This window comes from Balaenoptera musculus, chromosome 6 (genome assembly GCF_009873245.2).
Source record: "Balaenoptera musculus isolate JJ_BM4_2016_0621 chromosome 6, mBalMus1.pri.v3, whole genome shotgun sequence".
In the NCBI taxonomy this organism is placed as follows: domain Eukaryota; kingdom Metazoa; phylum Chordata; class Mammalia; order Artiodactyla; family Balaenopteridae; genus Balaenoptera; species Balaenoptera musculus.
Genome location: NC_045790.1, coordinates 3,277,619 through 3,302,051, shown reverse-complemented (window position 1 = coordinate 3,302,051; position 24,433 = coordinate 3,277,619).

The window sequence follows — 24,433 nt, the reverse complement described above, 5'->3', positions numbered from 1 at the left end:
TAATAAAGCATAATATGCTGAAAATGTTGCTTTTGTTCTTCCATCTTCAATATTAAAACGACTACACAAAAATTCACCAATTTTGATAAGTCTTTTTTTTAAATGTACGCTGATATGACAGCTGTCACATACAATCTAACAAAATCGTTTCGAATGAAGTTAAAGACAACTAAGTGCTACTAGAGCCATCTTATGGAAAAAACTGAACGAACATTTTGGCCAACCCAACATTTCTTGGCCTGGGTGGTGGGAATGTGGGTGTTCATTGTGTTATCTTTCCTTAACTGTAACGTATGTTTTCACATACTCCTGTGCACTTACACTGTATTTCATATATTGGAAAAACAATAAACCACTGAAGTAATTGCAATTGAAGATATTTTGCAGATCAGACAACATAAAGATCTGTTTTACCCTTTAGAGAAAAATATCAAAATATATTTAATAGTCTTCACAAGGAACATATGAAGCATAGGAAAGCATGGAATCAAAGGAAAAATAATTATTCCTTTTTCATAACTATTGAATCTAAACTAGACTATTACAATCATGAGTCAGCTGAACCAATAACTAGCTGGGGGGAAAAAAACCCTAATATTTTCACCCTCAGCAAGGATTCCTCACTGTTGGTGAAATGTTAACACCATTCCCCTGCAGGGTGCAAGAAAAGAGGTCAAACACTTTAGGAATAACCAAATAGTTTAACCTGTGCTAGAGGGGCTTGTTAAACAGAACTTGTCTGTGGTGAGAAGGTGACAGATTTTTCTGGAATTCTTCCAAAGCTGTCAACTTATCAACCTAATTGGCCACATAATGAACTTCTTACTGTTGTCAAATGCTTGAGAAGAAGAATTTTCTTTCTCTACAGAAAAGCAAATAAATCTGTGGCAAAAGAAGTAAATAGCTACAATAATTAAATTATGAATAGAATGCTGTTTTTAAATTAATATTTTATCTGGTTGTTAAATTCATCTTTGTATCTCATCACCAGCAGATGTGAGGATTTGGGAAGATTAGCTTGTTTTACACAGAAAACTATCATTAGAAGATAAGTCAATTATAACTTGAAAGTAAGAGGCATTTTCCTGAGAGGATGAAATTTGTAACACATTGAACTAGTCAGATCCTCTGGGGCAGTGACAGTACAATCTTTCAGTAAGTGCTGCAAGGCGATAGTCTGTTCCTTAGCTTCTATATACACCCAAAGCTACTTGTAAGAGAGAGTCATAGAACTAAAAATAATAATGTTAATGTGATTCAGCTTATTCTCAAAATCATCTAACAGTAATTTGGTACAAAACTTAATTGTTCTTATATATGCCAATATAAAATAAAAAGTTAAAAAAACTTAATTGTTCTTAATTTTAGAGGTAAGAAATCATTTATTTTACATTGAAATTAGTACAGTTATATGTTTAAAGTTAATCCATTGAGCTTAGGGCTATATTATAGTATTTGTGCTTAAAGTTTGGCTTTAGATTTTTAAACTACTGCATCATAAGCATTTTTTTTAACCTTTGCAAGATAACCTTTCATTTGAGGTCAATAATCAAATCTACAGTTTCCCCTATTTACACAGGGAGCTGAAAAGTAAATGGATTTAAAATACACAAGACTCATATTTGCACTTTATCATTCATAACCTCAAAGGTATGATCTTGACCTACAATCAGACCACTCCAAGGAACAAGGCCAGGAGGTAGACCAGGAGTCTGAATTCAGAGAGAAAAGATTACAACTAGAGGAGACTCATCTCATCAAAGCCAACTTAGCTATATTGTCAGATTTTTAATAATTTATTTTTTCACATCTTTTTCCTCACAAAAGTGTTATTTGATGTTATTTAATTGAATTAAAAATGAACGCATTTGTCTATTCAACAAACACACATGGGCCGCCTACCTTGCACGAGGCCCTCCCCTAGGAACTGACAAAATCCCTAACTTCATAGAGCTTATATTTTAACCAGAGGAGATTGACCTAGAGGAGGAAAGACCGATACTCAACAAATAAAAAGGAGAAAACAGACAATAAGTGAAATGATTTTAAGTGCTATAGAAAAATTTGGAACCTGGTGTATCAGGGTTGCTGGGGTCCAGATGGCAAGCTCTTCTATGTGTGGTGGTTAGGAAACGCCTCACTCCTTGGTGACATTTAAACAGAGGTCTGAAGGATAAGAGGGGTTAAGCCTTGCAGACAGAGGAGGAAAGTTTTCCAGGCAAAGACAAAAGCAAGAGCAAAGGTATTCAAGCAGGAAAGCACTTGGCATGTTTTAGGAAACTGCACTTGGGCCAGAGTGATGGAGAGCAGTGAGTCAGGGTGGGAGATAAGAAGAATATGGACAACAAAATACTGACAGTCCTTAAAAGACTATGGTAATGACTTCTGTTTCTGCCCTGAGTAAGATGGGAAACCATCTGAGGCATATAACTATTCATTATTAAAGCAATCACTCTAGCTATTCTGTTAGGAAGAGCCAGGACTCACTGATGGATTATATGAGGGTAAGAAGAAAAAATAAATAAAATAAAAAGGAAGCAAGGATGATTCGAAGATGAGTTCTAAGGAATGAGCTTTGGGACTTATTACTTTGAAATGTCCTTTGGACAACAAAGGGGGAATGTTAAGTTGGGAGCTGGGTATACAAACGTGAAGTTAGGAAGAGAGGTCTGTCCTGGAGATATAAATCCATCAGGGCAGAGATGAATAACTTAAAGCCTTGAAACTACAAACATCAACTAGGAAGAGTGGATGGAGAAGATAAGAGATCCAAGGGCTGAAAACTTCAAACTTTCAAATTTCAAAATTCAGAGGTCCAGGTGATCAGTGAGAACCAGCCAAGGAGACCGAGGTAAGTGGTCCAGAGGAAGATAAAGAGAGTATGGTGGTCCTGAAGCCACACTTTGAAAGTGGCTCTTGAAGGAACACTGCTGATATGAGAATTTTTTTTTCTGTTGGAAACATTAGCAAGTTGATGTCTAGTTATATTTTTAAAGATTGGTTTGATGGAGGGATATGTGTGAAAGCCTGTTTTGATTGATTTACAGTGGTGCCTGAGTGAACACACGGAGAGCTCAAGGCCACTGAAAGGAATTCCATTACGCAGTTGCCATGAGACCAGAGCACATGCACCATGCAGGGTCACCTGGGGGAGCGCCAGTCAGTCAGGAGGCAGAAGAAGTGAGAGGAAAACCTAGTCCGGAGTCTTTATTGGTGTTTTCACAGGAAGGAATGAGTGAGGCTGGGCAGGTACACTGAGCAACCTTGGGATTGACTAGTTGGAATACTTTTTGTGGGCTCTGGGCTATAAGGATGGTCTCTAGCTGTCCAGTACCTTGCCCAGTGGTAATTTAGGGCAAAGGAAATGCTGGCTTGGTGTGTGAGTTTGATAAAGGAAGAGGTTGGGGATATGGGCTCTGGGATGGGTGGTCTGTATATGAAAGGCACTCATGGGGGGGGTGGTTTGCATCTGTAGGAATCAGCAAACCCTGGGAGGGGCAGTTCCTCCCTGGGTCCACAAGGCCCCTGATTGTCAAAGCATCATAAAATACAGAAAGTAAAAAATATAATTAATACAGAGCTTCAGTGGAGTCTCTGAGAAGAGCCATAGGAGGGTGAGAATTGGAGAAACACTTTCGATGAAAATCTCTCTAAAGGTGGAATGGAGAAATGGGGCAATAGCTAGAGGAAAAAAGGAAGTGTATTTTTCTTACTGTGGGAGAATTTACATTCTGTTTCTATGCTGATGGTAAAGATCAAGTGAAGAAGGAAAAAATGTGATAATGCACTGATCCCAGAAGTTTATATGCTGACTTTGAATCACGGATAATTTATCTGTGATTACAGGAGGGGGGGCAGTGTGCATAGGCAAAGGTGCAGGAAGCTGAGTGAGTGTGGGAACAGATGGAGTTTTATTCTGATTGATTCTATATTCTCAGTAAAATTGGAGGTAATCTCATGAGCTGATAGTGCAAATTATAGAGGAAGCATAAGATTGATGAAGACAAAAGATATGACATAATTGTCTAACAGAGTGGGATAGCAATTGAACTTGGAAAATACATTAAGTTTGCCAGAAGACACTAAGAACCTACTTCTTATTAGTATTTACAAGATTGAAGTGGGCCATGTGTGTATTTTTTCTTTACCTATATTTGGTCTTATAGATCCAGGTAAAAAGTTTGTGGATTAGTTGGATTCGACCAGATTTGAAGTTTTTTCCAAGTGAACAGAACAAAAGAATAGTGTTAAGAATATATGCAAGGAAAAGATTATGATAATGGACCATTAAACCTGTGTGAAAAGAGCAGTAAAAACATGTGTGGCAAGAGAGACAATGAAAAATTGGATCACAGGTGACAGGTTCTCACGGGCTCAAGGAATCAATATTTATGAAGCACTTACCTACTATTTGTAACACCCTGCTAGTACTCTTGGAGATTAGATAATCAAAGAAAATATGCCCCCCTTCAAGGATTTTAGAATTTAATAGAGGAAAGAGGTATCATAATGTTTTGTTCATGATAAATTTATTGAGTTTCTTTTATACCACATGATTCTATGTATGTGTAGCTATGAAATACAGGAAAACATTCAGGTTTATTCATGTAAAAATAGTAAGATATAAAGCAACTGCCAAAATACAAACAGTAAAATCACTTACCTAATTTAAGCATGAGGTATTTTTTTTTGCTTCTGGTTTTTATTTTTCCAGATTATATCAGAAAACACAGAGGGAAACAAAATTCTCAGAGTATATTAGGCAACAGTGCTAGATAATACACTTCTGAAAAGTAGTAAAAACATAGCCCCGGTAAATAAATATAGTATGTTGATTTGGTTGATTTATTCATTCTTTGTGTACTAGAAACACAAAAGGTTATCTATAAAATGTAATAACTGACTTGAACATAGTATCTGGTTTGATATATTCTCTCAGTCACTAAAACTATAGAGAAATCCAATCCTGAAATAAAGTTTTACTTTTGGAAACCAAATGTTTTTCTTTGTTTGTTTGTTTGTTTTTAACATCTTTATTGGAGTATAATTGCTTTACAATGGTGTGTTAGTTTCTGCTGTATAACAAAGTGAATCAGCTATACGTATACATATATCCCCATATCCCCTCTCTCTTATGTCTCCCTCCCACCCTCCCTATCCCACCCCTCTAGCTGGTCACAAAGCACCGAGCTGATCTCCCTGTGCTACGCAGCTGCTTCCCACTAGCTACCTATTTTACATTTGGTAGTGTATATATAAACATGATGTATTTTAAATCCATTAGACCTTTAATAGAAAGCGGTTTCCTGCCACAGATGGAGAAGCTTCTGTGCTCCTCCCCTGAGCATCCCCAAGGTGAATTGGATATACATCTTCAGGATCTTGGCTCATGTCTTTTTTGTACTAGAATCTCTCATGAAACCACACTCATGAGGAAGGAATGAGGGCTTAGATTGTGTCTTAATCTAGTTTGAACACTCAGCACCCAGGACAGTGCCTACCATATAGCAGATGATGTTAAGTATGGCATTGGGTAAAGGTAGCTAGCTTGAAATTTGGGAGGTAGTAACCTATTAACATCCACATCAATATCAACACATCAACATCAATTTGGTGGATGGGGTTAGCAGCAATCTTGCAGTCCATTCTCTCCCTTTACTAGAGCAATGCCCCTGGGAAAGACAGAAGGAGGGTACCTAGCAAATCTCCTTGTAAGCATGTTTATGGTCACACTCCTAAGATATACAGTGATTGGCTACTAAGAGAGTACTTACCTATGGAATATTTGATCAGGATATATCTGTTTTATCTGGGACTGCTTAAGGCAAATGAAACCGGAATTTATGGATTTATGGGGAATAGCTTTCTGGCAAATATTCTTTAACTTATATAAACATCTACATATAAAGTGAAGGTGTTTCATAACCAGAACATCTCCTTTTTGCATATATAACATATGTACATACACTACTTACATACTTCATATGTTAAATCTGAACCAGGGCATGTCCTACTGCTGCCTTAGATAGCTGTGCTGTCACTCTCTGCTTCCTGCTTTTCCTGTGCTTCACAGTTACATATATCCTTGAAACTATTACTAAATTTTGATAGTGAGTGAAATATTTGATTCTTCTGAGGCTGATTTTAGAATCTGATCTTTTAAATTATCTTAATTATTTTTAAAGGCATGAGACTAAATGAAATCAATTGAATTAGATTATATGTAAGCATAAAACACTGAGGCTGGCCAAAAGTTAGAAATTAGAAACAGAAGGAAAATAACACTGAAAATAAATAATGAGATAGGAGGAAATCTGAGCGTTAAGATATCTAAGAAAAGAATAAATGTTTCAAGTAGGAGGGAGTATCATTTGTGTGGGATGTTACTAACAGTTCAGACAAGATAAACGCATAAAATGTTGCCTGGATTTGGTAACAGGAAAGTTATTGACAAAAGTAGTTTCAATGCAGTGGTAGAGATGGAAGCCAAAGAGGAATTATTTGAGGAATGAATGGCAACTGTGGAAGTAGAACGTATTAAATTTATCTGTGAAAGCAAGTGGAGATATGCACTGTAGCTGTTAGGGAATGTAGTGCAATGATTTGTTTTAGGTTTTGTTTCTCTTTCCAGCATGGAAGATACAACAAAATATGATATAATGATAAAAGTGTGAGAAGGGGTAACTCCAGGTGTAGGTCCCTGAGAAGATGGGGGGAAATGGGATCCAGACCAAGAAGAGAGAGAACAGCTACCAATAGGAACAAGAGCATCATTTCCACTGAAACTGTACTTGTAGCAGAGAACATCGGTGGGTATATTTTACAGATTTCTTCCACAGTACTGGTAAAATTAAAATAATACATAGTCCTTGTTCTCAAAGTATTGGGTTGGCCAAAAACTTCGTTTGGGTTTTTCATAACAAATACAGAAAAACCCAAGTGAACTTTTTGGCCAGCCCAATATTTCTAACTTAATCATCTTGGGCTGCTATAACAAAATACCATAGACCAGGTGGCTTAAACAACAGACATCCATTTCTCACAGCTCTTGAGGCTAGAGACAAAGACCAAGGCAGCAACAGATTCAGTTCTTGGTGAGAACCTCTTCCTGGCTGGCAGGTGGCCACCTTCGCACGGTGTTCTCACCTGGCATGGTGGAGAGAGAGCTCTTGTCTCTCTTGTTCTTTTTATAAGGACACTAATCCCATCATAGGGGCCCATCCTCATGTACACCTAAACCTACTTATCTCATCTAAACCTAATTATCTCCCAAAGGCTCTGCATACCAGGCCACTGGGGGTTAGGGCTTTCACGTATGAATTTGGGGGGTTGGGGGGTTGGGGGGCAGGCACAAACATTCAGCCATAACAACTTTCATTCTTATAAATTTGGCAGAGAACTGTGTAATTACTCAACTAACCATATAAGTGGTTATATACACCAGGTGTACTACAGTAAGATTATTTTGCTATTTAGATTAAGTTTTAGGTTAAACTGAAAAGTTTTATTTAATTTTTTACTTATATTAAGTTATTTAGATTAGGCTTAAAAAAGTTTTATTTAATTATTTTGAAATTTAATTAAATTACATTAAGTATATTTACAAAAATAAAACCACTCATAATGTTAGTGTTTGTTGCTAGTATCCAACACTGTTACCATGCTTCACACATTATGGCTAGATCTGCAGATATTCAAATTTAAGTGTTGTATGACTTGTTTAATGTTGTGAAATGTCAAGGTACAGCTCTTGTAAATACTGAACTAATTAACGATTACCTCTGGAATCACAAATAGGAGTACAAAAAGAAGCAAGGAAATGGAAGCACAGCACTAGTCTAAAATGATATTTTATTACAAAGAATGTTGCTCATTTATGTATATGAGAGGAAGGATGTGACAAATTAATATTTCTTTTTTCTTGTCTAAGCCCTGCTGCTACTCACATTCCTCCCTGACTTCAAAGCAAGGTCCATTCCAAAGTCGGCAGTAGCATAACACACAACACTTCCCCGAATTGGGTTTACCTGGTCTTTGTTTTGCGTAGAGAGAATAAGAGAAGGATTTCCATTTTCCTGGGCCAGAGGAGTGTCAGTCCTGAGAGCGGAGGGTTAGGATCTGTCCAAGTTCAAGGACAGATCTTCAGTCTGACAGAGGCATTTGTGTTCCTTAATAAGTTATTTTGTGTCTATTTGTGGTATGTGGGGTCCTCTGAGGTGTGGAGCCCAGGGCAGAGGTCCCCATGCCTGAATCTGAGAGCTCTACTGATGGGGTATCCACAAGCCTACCACCAGCTAAAAGGGAGACAAGGAAATCAGCGTTTCAATGGAGCACATCACCGCCCTCCAACTCTCACCCTCCAAAAAAAATCATACTTCTGCTATTAAAGAGAACAGAGAGAATGAACACTGGGTAAGAAAATAAAGGTGTAAGCCACAGAGAAATTACAATCAGAGAATCTCCAGCTGCCCGAATGTGAAATCAACATAGCAAAAGACAAAATCTCTACTTTAAAAACTCAGCTGCAATTTGAACATATACCTGCTCTGTAGGCAGAATTCCTCCTAAGGGGAAAACTTCTTGTATGTTTAAGACAAGCACAGTATGTTTGATTGATTCAAAAAAAAAAAAAAAGTTACCTATAAACATAGACTAAATAGGATACCTTCAATCAAAGTCTTTATATGCATATTGAATAAAAGGAATAATTATTCATTTTGAATATTTGGGAGACAGGTTTTAGGATAGAGAAAACTGGATGGAAGAGAAGGTCCTCAGCACAGAGAACCTCAAACCAGCTGCATGCTGAGGAAAAGAAGCCCAGTGATATATCCTCTGTGATGGAAACAGGTGAAGAACCTTTAGAAAGGGATGCCTCATTCAACAGTGCTTGTTCTAGAAGGAGATTGGCAATTGGGGTAACAAGAATTTGGAGTCAGTGGGAATTCAAAGCAACATGTAACCATGGAAACACAAATGCCCAGAGTATTTGGAATGTTTGAGAAGAATGTAGCCTCCCCATAATATAACACATGATATAGGAGTTCAAGCCATTCTATTAAGTTATTAAAGCAAAGTGGAACCTCAGAGTTCAGGAGGAACTTGGAGGCCTCCAGCTGAGCAATATATGATGTACCTGAAAAGCACCTTTTAGCTTGAACTACACCACCAACCACATGAATCCAAGCAGCCACTGAATTGTTTTGTGCCTCATTTCTTTTTATATGAAAGGATAATAATCAAATCTCCTTTAGAGGTTTGTTATAGAGAAAATGAGTTTCATTGGCCATACTGAAAGTTACCAAGTTAGATGGTGATTTGAGTAAAAATGGAATTTGTACACAAAAATGCAATTACCCCAGAGTAAACAAATCAACATTCTCAGCAAAAGCTCAGCTGTGACATAGGATTATAAATGTTCAATTAATGATCACAAGTGTAAATGTTTATTTTTAAATATAAAAAATTGAAATATTTTGACAAAATGTTACAAACCCAAAATCAAATAGGTGGAAACAGAGGTGTTTGCCCAGCTACGAACCAACATTAAAGGATACTGTGGTTCTTTGGTCCCACCAAAATTTAAGTTGGAGATGAAAATCATCGAACTGTTTTGTAAGTTCTAATAGTTCACCCATTTGTTTCTGGTGAAAGGGAAGACCACTGGATCATTGTCAGAAGAATTAGGTTAGGATCATATATCCAGTGCACCCCAGATGTCCCTTGACCTCCACTAGCCTCCTGGTCCTTATCTGTAAAATGGGAACATTGGTCTTTCACTGACAGAGTTACTGTCAGGAGTAAATGAGACAGTGTATGTCAGAGTGTCCAGCATAAGGCAGTAATATAGTCAAGGCTCAATGCATGTGTTTTCTAATATACTTTCTATTGGAGTCATGTTATTTTGGTTAAGCAGCTTAGTTTTTACTTGGATATACCAGGGCATTGAATCAGTACTCAATCATCTTTTTGATAGTTTCTAGGAAAATTATGTTATTCAAGAAAAAAAATTCATGGAGTTTTTAGACCCTTTGCTTTGCAATATCTAATGATAGTGAACATTTAACTGTCATGTTCAATACTGTCCGGAAAATTTCTTGGCAGAAAGTGTATCACCTCATTAAGCAAGCCATTCTATCGCCAACATTTGATCCCAACAAAGAAATAAGCAAAAACAGAGTGCTGGAGTTTCTTACCTTCTTCCCAATATATATTGTTCTCAAGTTCTGGAAATACTGGCAGCCCCTGGTTTTCCTCAGGGAATCACAAAGCTGTCCTCAGGCTGAGACTGCCTTTCTCAGCTCATCACTAGACCAGAAGAGGTGAAATGAGATATTAAAGACCCCTTTACTTTCTCCCTAGAGCAAGTCTAATAAAGCAGGGAGCTCCCCATACTTTTTGCACCAGTGACAAAGGCATCCCTGAAACAAAGCTCTTCCACATCTACCTCAAAGCCAAGGGAGCCACCAAATATCCAAAGGCCCCAAAGAAAACCCTTCCCCAAGCTAAGGTCATGGTCTCTTTGATGTTCCTGGATTCAGACCGTGTATGTTCCTAGTCCAAACTGTTCCCTCTTCCTGAACTCTTCCCTCCTCCAAATTTTGAAATCATTTCTTTCTTTAGGAGGAAGGAAAAAATGTGCCACTTTTTCCAGGTCTTTTCTGGACAGTCACGAGTTCATCTCTGCCACCACTGTCCAGCGCGTGCCCCTTCCTCAGGTCAGGACCACGGCTCCTTTAGTGACTGACGACTTACATACAGCTTCCCAGAGAGGGTGGAATGTCAGCGATACACACGGCAATGGAGGTCCTGGCGAGGAGGCGGGGAAGCACGCTCCCAAGGACTGTGCTCTCCCAGGTGGGATACTGGCGTGTCTAAGACCTCTGGCTTCAGGGCTGCAAACAAGAAAACAAAGTGGGACAGGAGGCTGCAAAGGCTTCCACCATGCTCTGTATTCTTGGGTCAAAAATAAAATATCAAGATCAGAGACTAATGGCTATTTATGGCTATTTCAAATTTATACCGTCTTTAGAAGAAGAGACATAATTCTTCGGTAATGGCAGATTAATCGCAGAAATTAAAGAGGTAGAAAAAACCAAAAGCCATCTAATTTCAGCTTCTCATCCCAATTACTCTTCAAAGTTTCCTATTAGCAGGGTTTGACCCATCTCATTTTACATTATTCCAGCACCTCACCTCATCACTTTTTTTTTTTTTTGAAACTGTTTCTCATTTTAACATCCTCACCTGCAGCAAAATTTCTAATCTAGAGCCTAAAAATTTTCTTTTGCTTGGTGTCAGGCCGTTACTCTTATTTATGCCTCATTGTCTTTTTTCACACCAGGGGAATATAAATAAAAGTAGAACTTCAGGAGATGGCCAGCAGGTCGCCACCTGGTGACTGGCGACAGGGGACAGAGTTCTGAGCCAGCTGCACACTATTTTCCTTATGAAGTAGATAATAATACTTAAAGCATTGCATTTGTCTCATTCCACTCTTACTTAAAATTTCCAAATGCTCTCAATCATCCCCAGAATAAAGTTCAATCTGCTCTGCTTGGGATTCAAGGCATATTGCAAACTTGTTCCTAGTTCATGTTTCTAGCTGTGACTTCCACTATTTAATTATAAACAAGAAACAGACCAATCTCTTGAATTTTTTTCAAATAGTCTTTGTGGACTTTTGTTGTTGTTTAAGAATGTGCTTTTTCTGATTAAAATGTTTCCTCAGTTTTAAACATATACAGTGAATGACAAACAAAAAAAAAGAAAAAAGAAGGAAGCAAGGAAGGGAGGAAGGAAGGGAAGAAGAAAAGATAAGAAAAGGAAGGAAGGAAGGAAGAAAGGGTGTCAAGGACACAAACTGCCAATTAACAGTGAGACAGAAATGCTTAGCATGGCTATTAGCGGAAGAAATGTAAATTTTATCTCCAGTAACATGCTACTTATTAAACTATCATATTCATTAAAATTTTTTAAAGAATGTTATTTTATAAGTATATACAATTTCTTAGCTAACACCTTATTAATAAGTAATTTGCTTATTTAAAATTTTTCGCATTGTGCTTTTTCTCTCATCTCCCTGGGATACCCTTCTATAACAGGAAAGTCTGAAAGCAGCAGTAGGTATGTGTGATGTGCCAAGCTGCCCTCCAGAATGTGTGAGTATCACCCGCACTCAGGGCTGGCTGCGAGCACAGTGGTGCATTATGTGCACTGCACAAAGCTTCCTGGCCAAAGAGAGTCTTGGGGGATAGGAGAGTGGGGAGGCCAAAATTCTGGCCATGCTTTACTCGCCAAGACCCATGCCCTATTACAAGTCTGGTCTCTTTTCATCTTTGTTATTTTCATTCATAGCAACACTAAAACTCCCATCTTCTCCAGGGTCTCTGTATCAGTACTGGCTTCTGGGGTTGCATCATCAGAAGGGGAATCTCAGTTCTCATTGACACAACCTCTTATTCTCTTAATATAGTGAATAATGTTTATATCAGGAAACTAGTATGAAATTATTTTTGCATTCTAATTCAATTATATATTTTTCTTATACACAGCCCATTGTCCCAACGTCATACATTGAATCATGTATTATTTTTAGAAAACTGTCTTTTACCATGCTGAATTTTATCCATATATGGTTTGATTGAATACCACTGTTATAATGTTTTATTATCCATTAATGACAACCCCACATCATTTTTCTTCTTTTAAAGAAGTTTTAGCCATTTTTACACATTATTCACATTATTTTTACTGATACATTTTGGAGTAGTTCAGTTGGAATTTTTATTGCAATTGTATTTATATTTACACTTAATTTTAGAAGAAATAAAATATTGTATTCTGTTTGCCTTCCAGGAAAAAAGATTTCCTCTCATTAAATTCTATTTTTATGACCCTCGGTGATATCTCATACTTTTTTCATATAAGTCCTGCACATTTCTTGTTAAGATTACCTATGGACCTTTTAAAATATTTTCTGTTTATTACTAGGATCCATTTTTTATTATATTTTCTAAGAGGTTATTGCTGGCATATAGGAAAGTTATTGATTTTTAAATAATTTTCAACCAGGCTACTCACATATATATTTTTACATATGTTAATTTTTCTGGTGCTTGCCTTGGATTTTCTGAACATACAATTATATACTCTACAAGCATTGTCCACAGACTGCAAATGCCCAGCTGCATTGGGGTGGGCAGAGCTATTACACATCCAGAAACTCAAACGCTGGTCTTCCCTCACACATTGCACCTCCAACTTCTCCTCCCAAAGGCTAAATAACACAGCAGTTTTAGTGCAAAAACAAAACAGAACTCATGTCTGATGGCACACCTGTAATTTAGATTCACAGTAAGAACAGGTCTGGCTTAATGTAACTTGATAAAAGCCATTGACAAATAACTCGAGCTTCCACAGTGTGCTCAGGGCCACTTACACTCCGTGTAAACAAAGGAGGAAGAACAGAACAGAACAGCAAGTCGACGAGGTGCTCACGTCCTCAGCAGTATTCTGAAAGCACCTTCATCAAGCATAGGGTTATAAAAACTGTTACCACAATTCTGTTAATAACATCACGTCCTGCTCACCAGTCATCCTATGGTACCCAGCGTAGGAGCAGATGCTGCGGTATGAGCGTGGGCAGAGGTGGCCCTGTCCAGGGTGCTGAACCGCACTCCCCATCACACACTTCAGAGCTCACCGAAGAACATGAGCTAGCTGACCGGGAGCTATGCTGATGGATTACTCATCAAATCTTAGTACCAGCTCTTCAGTTGATCTGCTAGGTGATTTTGTGTTTCTCGGTGATTTTCATTATGCATAAACTATGAATGATACTGATGGCTCCACTGTATTTGTAAACAATATTTTTCAAATAAAAAATTTTACCTTGGCATAGTAAGAAATTCCCGCTGCACTGTGTAAATTCTCATAAATCATTGCCCATGCCTCTGTTTTCAAACTGGACCACATCCTCATTTGTTTTCTAAGTACCTATTAGATGGAGCTCTTCAAGGGCAGAGATGGGCTCTTTCGATTTTTTGCATAGTATTGGAAACGTAATAGGTGATCTAGGATTTTTGAAGAGAAAAGCAAGGCAAGACAACTCAAAGCAAAGGAAAATAAGGAAGCAACTGGCTAAAAACTGGCCAGGTATACACATTCAACAGGGAAAAAAAAAATGGTTTTATACCCTCATGCCCTCTTTTTTATCTTAACCATATTTACTTTGGAATATAAGAAATGAAAGAAAAGCATAGTTTCATGTGGTGATATTAAGCAGAGAATATAGCTAAAGCCTTTGGACAATTTCTCCCACTGATCAGCTTGTGTATTTTCAGTGAGCAGCGTGAGAGGCACGTAAACATCTGAGAGATGCCAATGACATGTGGAGGTCCTGAAAATGTGTTCTAATACAAAGTGTTTTTCAGTGACCTTGAAGGTGAGCATCCCTGTTTTTGAGTCAATCTTTCTCAGATAAATGACTCGCTAAAGCAGTAGGACCTTATGGGAATTTTAGGCTCTTGAACTGTCTTACCACTGATACCATAAACATCCAAATTTTAACTGTAGAATTGGAAAAAAAACCGGAAGAAACAACTTTGGTAGGTCTGGAAGTCATATCACCTGAGCTTATAAACAAGTTCACTCACAGGCTCATTTTATAGAAAGTACCACAAATGTGCCGCATACCCAAGCCCAGCCTCTGGATCCTGGTTGCTCTCAGATGTAACTAACAGACAACATCTGAAGATGCAGATTGTGATTTAGGTTAAACAAGAAAGAGATTTTATTACTAATCACGAATCCGGGTAAATTTTCTGAGGTAACACTTTAAATCCTTTCTTCTAGTAGTAAAATCTCCACATCCTGGTTCTATTGGTCTGCTAGTTTTCCAGGCTCCTTTGGCATTTATTTTAGTTGTCTGAACACAGTATGTTCAGAGGACAGAACAGTCACTTAAAAGCACACAGGGAGACTGAATTTTCATCCAAATTTCTGTAGAGAATTACATCTGGTCTCCTTTCACTAGAGACCACGTGCCCTTCTTCAGAATCCACCGGCTAGTTTAAATACCATCAGGTTTGCCACAGAACACTGGGGTTTTATGAAATTTCAATATCTGTCCATGAAATATTTTCACACTGTCTATAAAGAAGTCCTGGTAAAGAGATTTGGGATCTTAAATTAAATCAACTTCCCTTACATCTCTGTCTCCACTCTTGTGTGAATATGTCTCCTCAAGCCAAAAGCAGATGTTGCTTTACGGAAACATTTTGCATAAATATGTTATTTTCATCGAACAGTCAATAAATTCACTTCCTTATAGCAACATTCCACCTCAGAATGATAAAACCCATCAACTCTCTGCCAATATATTTTTCATAATAAGTACATGAATAGAAACCATCCGAGATTAAATTTAAGTCTCAGGTGATTGCTGCATCACTTCCAAAGACTTGTGATATATGAATGAAGCAAAAGCTCTTTCAGCATCCAAAGAGAGCAGTTTTAACAAGGTCAGAATGCCTTATTGGTGAGTAAATCTGTATATTTTTGAGGCATAAATCTCAAGACACAATGTAAGCCTTTTAAGAACATTTCATATCAGTGTCATGTCCCCACTAAGGTAAACTGTCTACATTTTTTGTTTCCTCTTGTGTTTAGATAAAAACAAATACAGTAAGTCCCTTACATACGAATGAGTTCCATTCCAAGAGTGCATTCATAAGTCCAATTTGTCAGTAAGTCCAACAAAGTTAGCCTAGGTACCCCACAGACACAATCATCTATATAGTATGTACTGTAATCGGTTTATAATACCCTTCACACAAAGAGTACATACAAAACAAACAAACACAAAAAATAAACATTTTTAATGTTACACTACCTTGAAAAGTACAGTAGTCCAGTACAACAGCTGGCATCCAGGGGCTGGCATCGAGTGAACAGGCAAGAAGAGTTACTGACTGGAGGGGGGAGGGGAGGTGGGAGATGGCAGAGCTGAAAGATCATCAGCAATAGGAGACGGAGGGTAAGCTGCAATTTCACTCACGCCTGACGTTGATGGCGCAGGTTCTGGTTCCTTGCTGGATTCAATGCTATCTAACCTCTTGAAAAAATGATCCAGTGATGTCTGGGTAGCAGCTCTTTATTTCTCATCATAGATGACACGGTAGCACTGGATTGCATTCTGAACAGCTGTTGCAAACCTTCGTGTACCGTTCTACGTTCGGGTCCTGTACCTCAGAAACTAACAGTGCCTCCTCAGATAAAGAAAATCCCCTTGCCATTTCCTGCGTCGTGAATCTCTTCAGTTCTTCAGTTACTTCTCCTTCCACTTGCTTCTAGATATTCTGGGCTTGAAATAAAGATACTGTACTCCTGTACTCTATACACTACTGTACAGTAAAGTACATGAAAGCACAACCACTTGTAGAGGATGCACGCATGTGACAATGTACGCCAGACACGTGAACTAACTTACGTGATTGGACACGTGGACACATGTTCACATCTTTGAAAGTTTGCAACTTGAAGATTTGTATGTAGGGCACTTACTGTAATCCTAGAAATACCTGCATGAGGTCATCTCCTATAATGGGGGGAGGGTGGGAGATTGGGACTGACTCTCTGGCTAGAAACAAACTGAAATTGCTGGATGAAACATAAAAACATCCTCTTACAGGCATCAATCAGCTAACAAGACGGTAAGGAATGACTAGCCAGATCTGAGGGGCAAGTTTGAATCCAGAGAAAAGGGGGCCACCGACCTTCCTTTCATCTGAAGACTTTACCACTTGGAAGCTTTGAACTTTGGTTGGAGGGGGCATATGGAAAGAGGGAAACAGAAATCAAATCCAGGGTCTGCTTGAGGTGGAGGGTCTAAGAGACTTTCCCCATATTAAGCTGAGACCACAGTGGCTACACGCCCCCAGGGCAAATCTGACATTCAAGTCAACCAGATTTACATCACCTAAGAGGCCCAAAACACTCAAGACATGAATTTAACTAGATTCCAGAAAGACTAGGTGTGGAACGTTAACATTGAAAATCTTTCTGAAAGCAGTGGTTTTCAAACTTGAGCATGCGTCAGAATCACACCGAGGGTCGTTAAAACACATACTGCTGGGCTTCCCTGGTGGCTCAGTGGTTAGGAATCTGCCTGCCAATGCAGGGGACGTGGGTTCGAGCCCTGGTCTGGGAAGATCCCACATGCCACAGAGCAACTAAGCCCATGAGCCACAACTGCTGAGCCTGCGCCTCTGGAGCCTGTGCTCCGCAACGGGAGAGGCCACGACAGTGAGAGGCCCGCGCACCGCGATGAAGAGTGGCCCCCGCTTGCCACAACTGGAGAAAGCCCTTGCACAGAAACGAAGACCCAACACAGCCAAAAATAAATAAATAAATAAATAAATAAATTTATTAAAAAAAAAACACATACTGCTGCTCCTCAACCCCAGACTTTCTGATTCAGTGGATGTGGGATGAGGCCCAAGAATTTACATTTCTAGCAAATTCTCAGGTGATGCTGATGTTGCTGGTCCAGGGGCCACACCTGTAGAACCACTGCTCTAGACGAATATACTTTTATCCTAGGCTTCAAATTATTTCCACAAAAAAATTTGCAAGGATATGGAGGAGCATATGATAAAAGATAAATAAGCACTCAAAGAAATAAATATGAGCAAATATCAAAAGCAGAGCGGCAAGACTTCAAATACTGGAATTATCAGTCACAGACCGTAAAACTACTAGGCTTACTTAACATCTATGATTAAAAGAAATAAGAGTCAAGCTTAAAACATCTTTAGGAAATAAGCAACTGTAAATACTGATAGCACAGATTTGAAAAAAAAATTGCAAATAGATATTCTGGAAGTGAAAAAGAAAGTAAAGAGATGAGATTAACAACAGATTAGATGAAGCTGAAGGGAGAATTAGTGAGCTGGCAGATAGGTCAGAAGGAAGAATCTAGGTCAGAAGTCAGGAAATTATAGTCCACAGGCAAATTCTGGCCCACTGCTTGTTTTTGTAAATAAAGTTTAATTGGAACACAGCCATGGTCATTTATTTACATATTGTCTATGGCTGTCAGGGCCTGAACTAGGATTACGAGAGAGTGAGATACCTAGGAGGCAAAATTTAAGAAGGTATTCACTATCAGGCAAATGCCGATTCTGCACTTGCCAGTCTCTGAAAGTAAGTACTTTCTTAATTTAATCCCTTGACCCTCTCTTGGCCTTGGGAGGAGGCGTGAGAGGGTCTTTTGAGTGGTAAACATATGGAGCTGCTCATTTTTGCTGTAATAACTATAATTGTACAGTTTTCTGTATTTATTTCAATTTCAAAAAAAATTTTTTTTGAGAAATGCTCCTCTGAATCAGGTTAAAGAAGAAATAACAATAAAAATTAGAACCATTTTAAACTCAATAATTATGAAAAGACTACCTATCAAAGTAAGTTGGCTGAAGTTAAGACAATAATGCGTATATTGGCAAAGCAGATAAGACAGACATAAGCGTACATGGGCATCTATGTTAAAAAGCAGCACATCCGATGAGGCAGCCATTCTCCTCCTGAGGATAAGCCTTCAGGAAACCGTGCCCTTGTGCTCCAAGTTACATGTACGGGAATGTCTACAGCAGAATTATTATACTGCATAGCTATAAAAATGATTGCATTACAGCAAAAAGCAAAAACTGTGTGACTGAATCTCACAAACATAATGTTGTACAAAATAAGCAAAGGAAAAATAATATACACCATATCATTCCATCTATATAAAATTCAAAAACAGGCAAAACTAAGTCTGAGTTAAGAATTGCCTCAAGGTAAGGGGAAAGGGTTATGATCAAGAAGGTATACAAAGTGATTTTCTGTTCTTACAATAGTTTACTTCTTAATATGAGCGAAGATCATACAGTATTCACTTTTTAATTATTTATTAAACTATACATTTATTTTATGCACTTTTCTGCATATATTTCAAAATTTTTAAAAATGTTTAAAAAAGAAAAGCCACATATGGGGATTAAATGAATAAAAGAGAATTAAGATAATAGTTTTTCCATTTAACTACAGACTTTCCTTATATTTCTGAAGTTGCATGCTATTATGGCGTCAAATCGTCTAACAATACACTGTTGACTGAGGTTCTTGAAACACCAGCTTCTGTGAACCTAAAGGCTGTATACAGTGGTCTGCTGAATGGTTCATTTTAATAAATGTGGAAAAAAATCAGCTGCTACTATGGAAAATACAAAATGTACACAGAAGTAGACAGAATAGTATAATGAAAATGTATGTATTACTCACCCAACTGCAATATTTATCAACTTTTTGCACACGCAGTTTTACCGGCTCTCCTCTAATTCTCCTTCTGAATATTCTAAAGGAAAACGCAGATATCATGTCATTCATCTGCAAATACATCATTATTTAATTTTAAAACATAAAAACAGCTTTTGATATCACCACCAGGGCACCATTATCACACCAAACGTTCCAATAATTCTTTAATACCATCAATATATGTTTAACTGGACTTTTTATCTCGACCATAATTTTATAGTTGTTTTCTCTGAGGCAGGATCTATATAAGGTCTATACTTTGCATTTCATCATACTTCTTCACTCTTCTCTCAGCAGCCCACTCCAATTTTTTTTTAATGCCATTGATCTAGTGTAGAAAATAGATCATTTGCATTGTAGAAGGTCCCATGTTCTGGGGTTGGCTGCTTCCTTGTAGTGTGGATAATCTTTTTCTTTATCTGTCTTTACTTCCTTTTTAGAAGTATACAAACTTACCTTTCAATCTTGATACCATGTGCAGAAACCATGGCAGCAGCGTCATCTGCTAGATTACACATGGAAACTCACTTCACACCCTAAGAGAAATAAAGATCACTTTCAAAAACAGTCATTCAATTGACAATGGTCAGGTCCAAACCATCTATTTGGTGCAATAATAACTGCATTGCTACAGATCCAAATCTAGTTACAGAAAAGACTTCAGAATTAATAGGCTTTTGCACTCATTATGTTTAGGATAATGAACTCTCTTTCAATTAACTGCTATTCCTAAACCCTAAATCAGTCTCTTCTGTGCACTCAGGAAAGTCCCACTTACAGCGTGAATCCCTTATTTCATAGAGCAGAGTTTCTCATTTGTGGACCATGTACTGTGTCTTCGTTACATTCACAGGATACCAATTCTAGATAAATTGAGAAACAGGATTATTACAAGCTTTTAAATAATAAAATTAATAACCAGATTTCAAGTTAACAATATTAAAAATATTTTGTGTCAGTGAGATGGACGATATTATTTGAAATTTTTCACCAACTTATTTGTATTAGGCCGAATAATGACTACCTGTGGATGCAAATCAGGTCCTGTATCCAGTTAATTACTTCATTTATTCTTTATTTCTACCAAATTGGAAATTCTTAACTTATATTAAGACAACAAATGCAAGTCACCTAAAATGAGTTTGAATGTTTTGTGCTTCTGCCTTATAGTTCTAGATATTTGGATCGAACATGAAATATATCCAAACTACGGGGAGATTTCATATTAAATACGATGTCCTGCGTGCTGAAAGATGCTAAATTGATTACTACATCACATTCAAAAGCATTTGAATGATCCAGAAGGGGAAGAGTGGTAAATGTATTTATTTTAAACTCTTTTTTCGTATTTATTTATGGAAAACACTTCTTCGTGTTCTGTTGCACCATTTAAATTTGTTTTTAAAATATATCACAGTGTGTCAATGATTTTCTTATCTGACAAGTGAAGAAGAAAAAGAACCATACTCTTGGCAATTGAGCTCTATGTACCAATTTAGACTTCTTAAGAAATCTGTTGTTTTATCATCAATATTAACATCATGTTGTCACTAAAGTAATATATTCAGGCTATTCAAGTTACTATATGTATTTTTGAGATATGTCACAAAGCAAAAGTGCCTGAAATCAGAGAAGTAGACCTTAATCTTTTATCGATGCCATGAATCGTTAAAGGAATCTTACCCCTCATTTGAAAAGTTCCCAGGAGCACCTCCCCCTTGACAACTAGCATACTTCCGAGGGAAAAAGTGAGTCTTGCTTTCACTTCTAGCCTGTATCTTTGAATAGCAACCTGAAAAGTGAGACATTCAATGGCCATGATTACCGACATTCACAATGTTTTCTCTTTACTTGAACATTAAATTCAGATTGGGCCTATTGCCAGTTACTGACTGAATATTTGACACTTAGATGCTTACTATTTTATTTGCATATCAAAACCCTACTTGTGACAAATATAGTGATTACTCCTTGTTACTGATACCAAACACCTCTATCCAATCGTAGTTAAAAAGATCATTGTGTATTTCCCCATATACTAACTGCAAATGGATTCACATCAGGACAGTCCTCCACTCATCAAGCAAAATATTGGCCATAAGCACAGGTGACTGCTCTTCCACAATGCATGTCATTGAAACCTATCTGACTTTACCTCCCTCCACTGTCCCCTTGACACACGATGTTGCAGCCAGACAAGTCTTCTTTCTTTGGCACAGAAAGGTCCCGCTTTTGCTTGCCACGGTGCCTTTGCATGAGCTTGTCCCATGATCCCCGTGGATAGAGGATTCTATTATTTCATACGGCTGCGTCCTCTCATCATCTTGATCTCAGTTAAAAGCCTCAGTAAAGTCTATCCTAACTTCTCAATCTGTATTACCACACTCCCGGTCACTTACCCCACATCCAGAAGGGACAGTAAAAAATTATTTAATGATCTCTAAAGCATGAGCACCAATCAGAAGGGATGCAAGCTGCAGACTACAAGCGTAGCTAGATGGGTGCATAGTTGCTGAATATACACCCTGACAACATTAAGCTCTCTGTTCTCTTCAGAGCATTTGTCACTTTCTGAAATTAATCTTGACTTGGCTGTTATGTGGTTCCTCCCAATGAGAATATAAGCTCTACAAGAGCAGGGCTTTCATCACCTCTGCATCCCTAGTACCTAAAAGTTTGTCACACGTCACCAATCAACAGGTGTTAATATCGACCTTGATAAGTGTCTGATTTTGCTCTTTGAATGATACCTCTACAGTTTCCATTTCTTATGTGCCATTAGCAACAGCATTAGATTATCACGTATAGGAAAACCTTATTTTGTTACCATTCTAGGAAAAACTCAATGAGTTTGCCAAGCAGATTATTGAACTTTGCTTAAAATGAATGGTGCAAAAACATGAGTGGCTCCCTACCTTTGTTTGACAGCACCTGGCAGACTTGATTAGTTCTCACCAGTCCATGGACACTGCCCACTCCCACCAAGAACCACTAGGGGCCATGGACCACACGTTGATAACACACTTTTGTGGAGCAAAGTTTGACTTCAAGCCAATAAATGTCCAAATTTCCACTGGAGCCAAATTAGGGAATTTTCAACTAAATTTCATACTGTTTGTCTTATATGAAAGTAAAACCCAAGAAAATAGTAAGATTAAGTTTTTAAAAGTGGCATGGAAAAGACCATAATCAGAAGTTTCAGCAAAATTTCTAAAATTTTAATAATGATCATTACATTTACATTACACATAGGGACAGTAGTCACAGAATTTACCAAATGCTTATAATGTACCAAACAGTCTTCTGAATTTTCTTCATCCTTGAAGTAAGGATAATAGAACCTATTCTAGGGGTTGTTGTGAGGAATAATAAGATACACAGGAAGAGTTTAGCACACTGTCTGGCAAGGCAGTAGACGCTCAATAAATACTGTTATTAATAATGATTTCAGCAATTTTAAAAGACGGATATGAAGTACAAATCCTAACACCTCTAAGAGTTTGTGACCTTATTATTCCAGGAATGTCCTAAAAATCATCACACTCAAAAACTGGGTAAGAGAATGTCAACTGAAAGAAAAAAAATGCACAGCCTAAAAGTTGAGAATTATGTTTTATTTGGCAGTCAAAACTGAGGACTTTAGCCCGGGACACAGCATCTCAGACAGCTCTGAAGGGCTGCTCCCAAGAGGTAAGGGGGGGAGCGAGGATACACAGGAGTTTTTTCAACAAACACCAGGTGGTCGGAACATCAGAAGATTGCTGTTAATTCAAGAAAACCAGACACCTCAAGTTAAGGAATTTAGCGCTTTTCTACGTATGGGAAGATGCAAAAGTCTGGGCTCATTGAAATCATTCCTTTGATCTGCACCTCAGCTCTCTGGGGCCAGTGTCCTGTGCTTTCTCATCCTGAGTTTCCTCAGGTGCATCACTGGGGGGCTGCAGTGGCTGAGGGCTTGATGGCGGGCATCCTGTTTCCATCCTGAGTTCCCTCAGGGCTCACCGTCCGGGCTGCTGTAATGTGATGGCTTGACGGCTGCAACATCCTTTGTTTACTGATATGGCAGCAACATTTTTTTTTCATTGATAAGAAGGAGATCCAGTGCTGTGTAATAGAGTACCAGTCCCCTCCATCTTTCAGTATCCCTTAAATGAATAGCTTCAGGAGAAGTCAGTTAAAAAGTTTATAGTGACTATGAAAACTCTTCTTCCAAGCTCACAGCCTGAAACGCCAAAAAACAATGAATATAATTATGAACATATGACATCGTTACAGAGTTCAAGCTTGCTCTGCTCACCCATGACAGGCCAGGGAACTGGAGACGAGGTGCTGAGGCAGGGAATGCGACTTTATTCGGAAAGCCGGCAGACGGAGAAGATGGCAGACTAGTGTCTCTGAAAAACCATCTTCTCTAGGTCTGGATGCCAGTTTCTTTTATAGAATCAGAGATGGAGAGGAGGTGAGGAAGTAAAGTAAAGGGGCCATCTGTCTTGCAAAACATCTCCTGGAATGACCAGCCTTGGTGAGGGGATGAATTAGTTCCTTTTTTCTTGCAGCCATTCACAGGTGGGCAGGGTTCCCCGAGGCAGGCCATTATGTATGATTATAATAACAAAAGCAACGAAAAGCAAAGGTTATAGTCAAAGAAACAGATCCAACGTGGAGTCCGATTTAGCACTTCCCTGTTACAACATGAATATAATTATAGAATTATGACGCTCATGGGGATTCACAGTGCAACATCCTGCTTTCACAGATGAGGGACATGCATCTCAGAGGGTACGCTATCAGCCAAGAGTCCTGCAACTACATTCATTCAACCCAGTAATGTCTGTTGAGTGCTTACTCTGTACAAGGTAACCTCCCTGCTATTACAAGGAATAAAACATTAATAAACAAAAAACAAAACATAAGGGATAAATTCTGCCTCCAAGCAGTTCACAGTAATGGGAGAGGTGAAAACACAAGTATCCAAAAAAATGACAATAGAATACATGATACAGACTCTCACTGGTAGATCAAAAAAGAGATTGCTTCTGCCTTGATGCAAAACAGAAAAAGGATTATTCCTTTA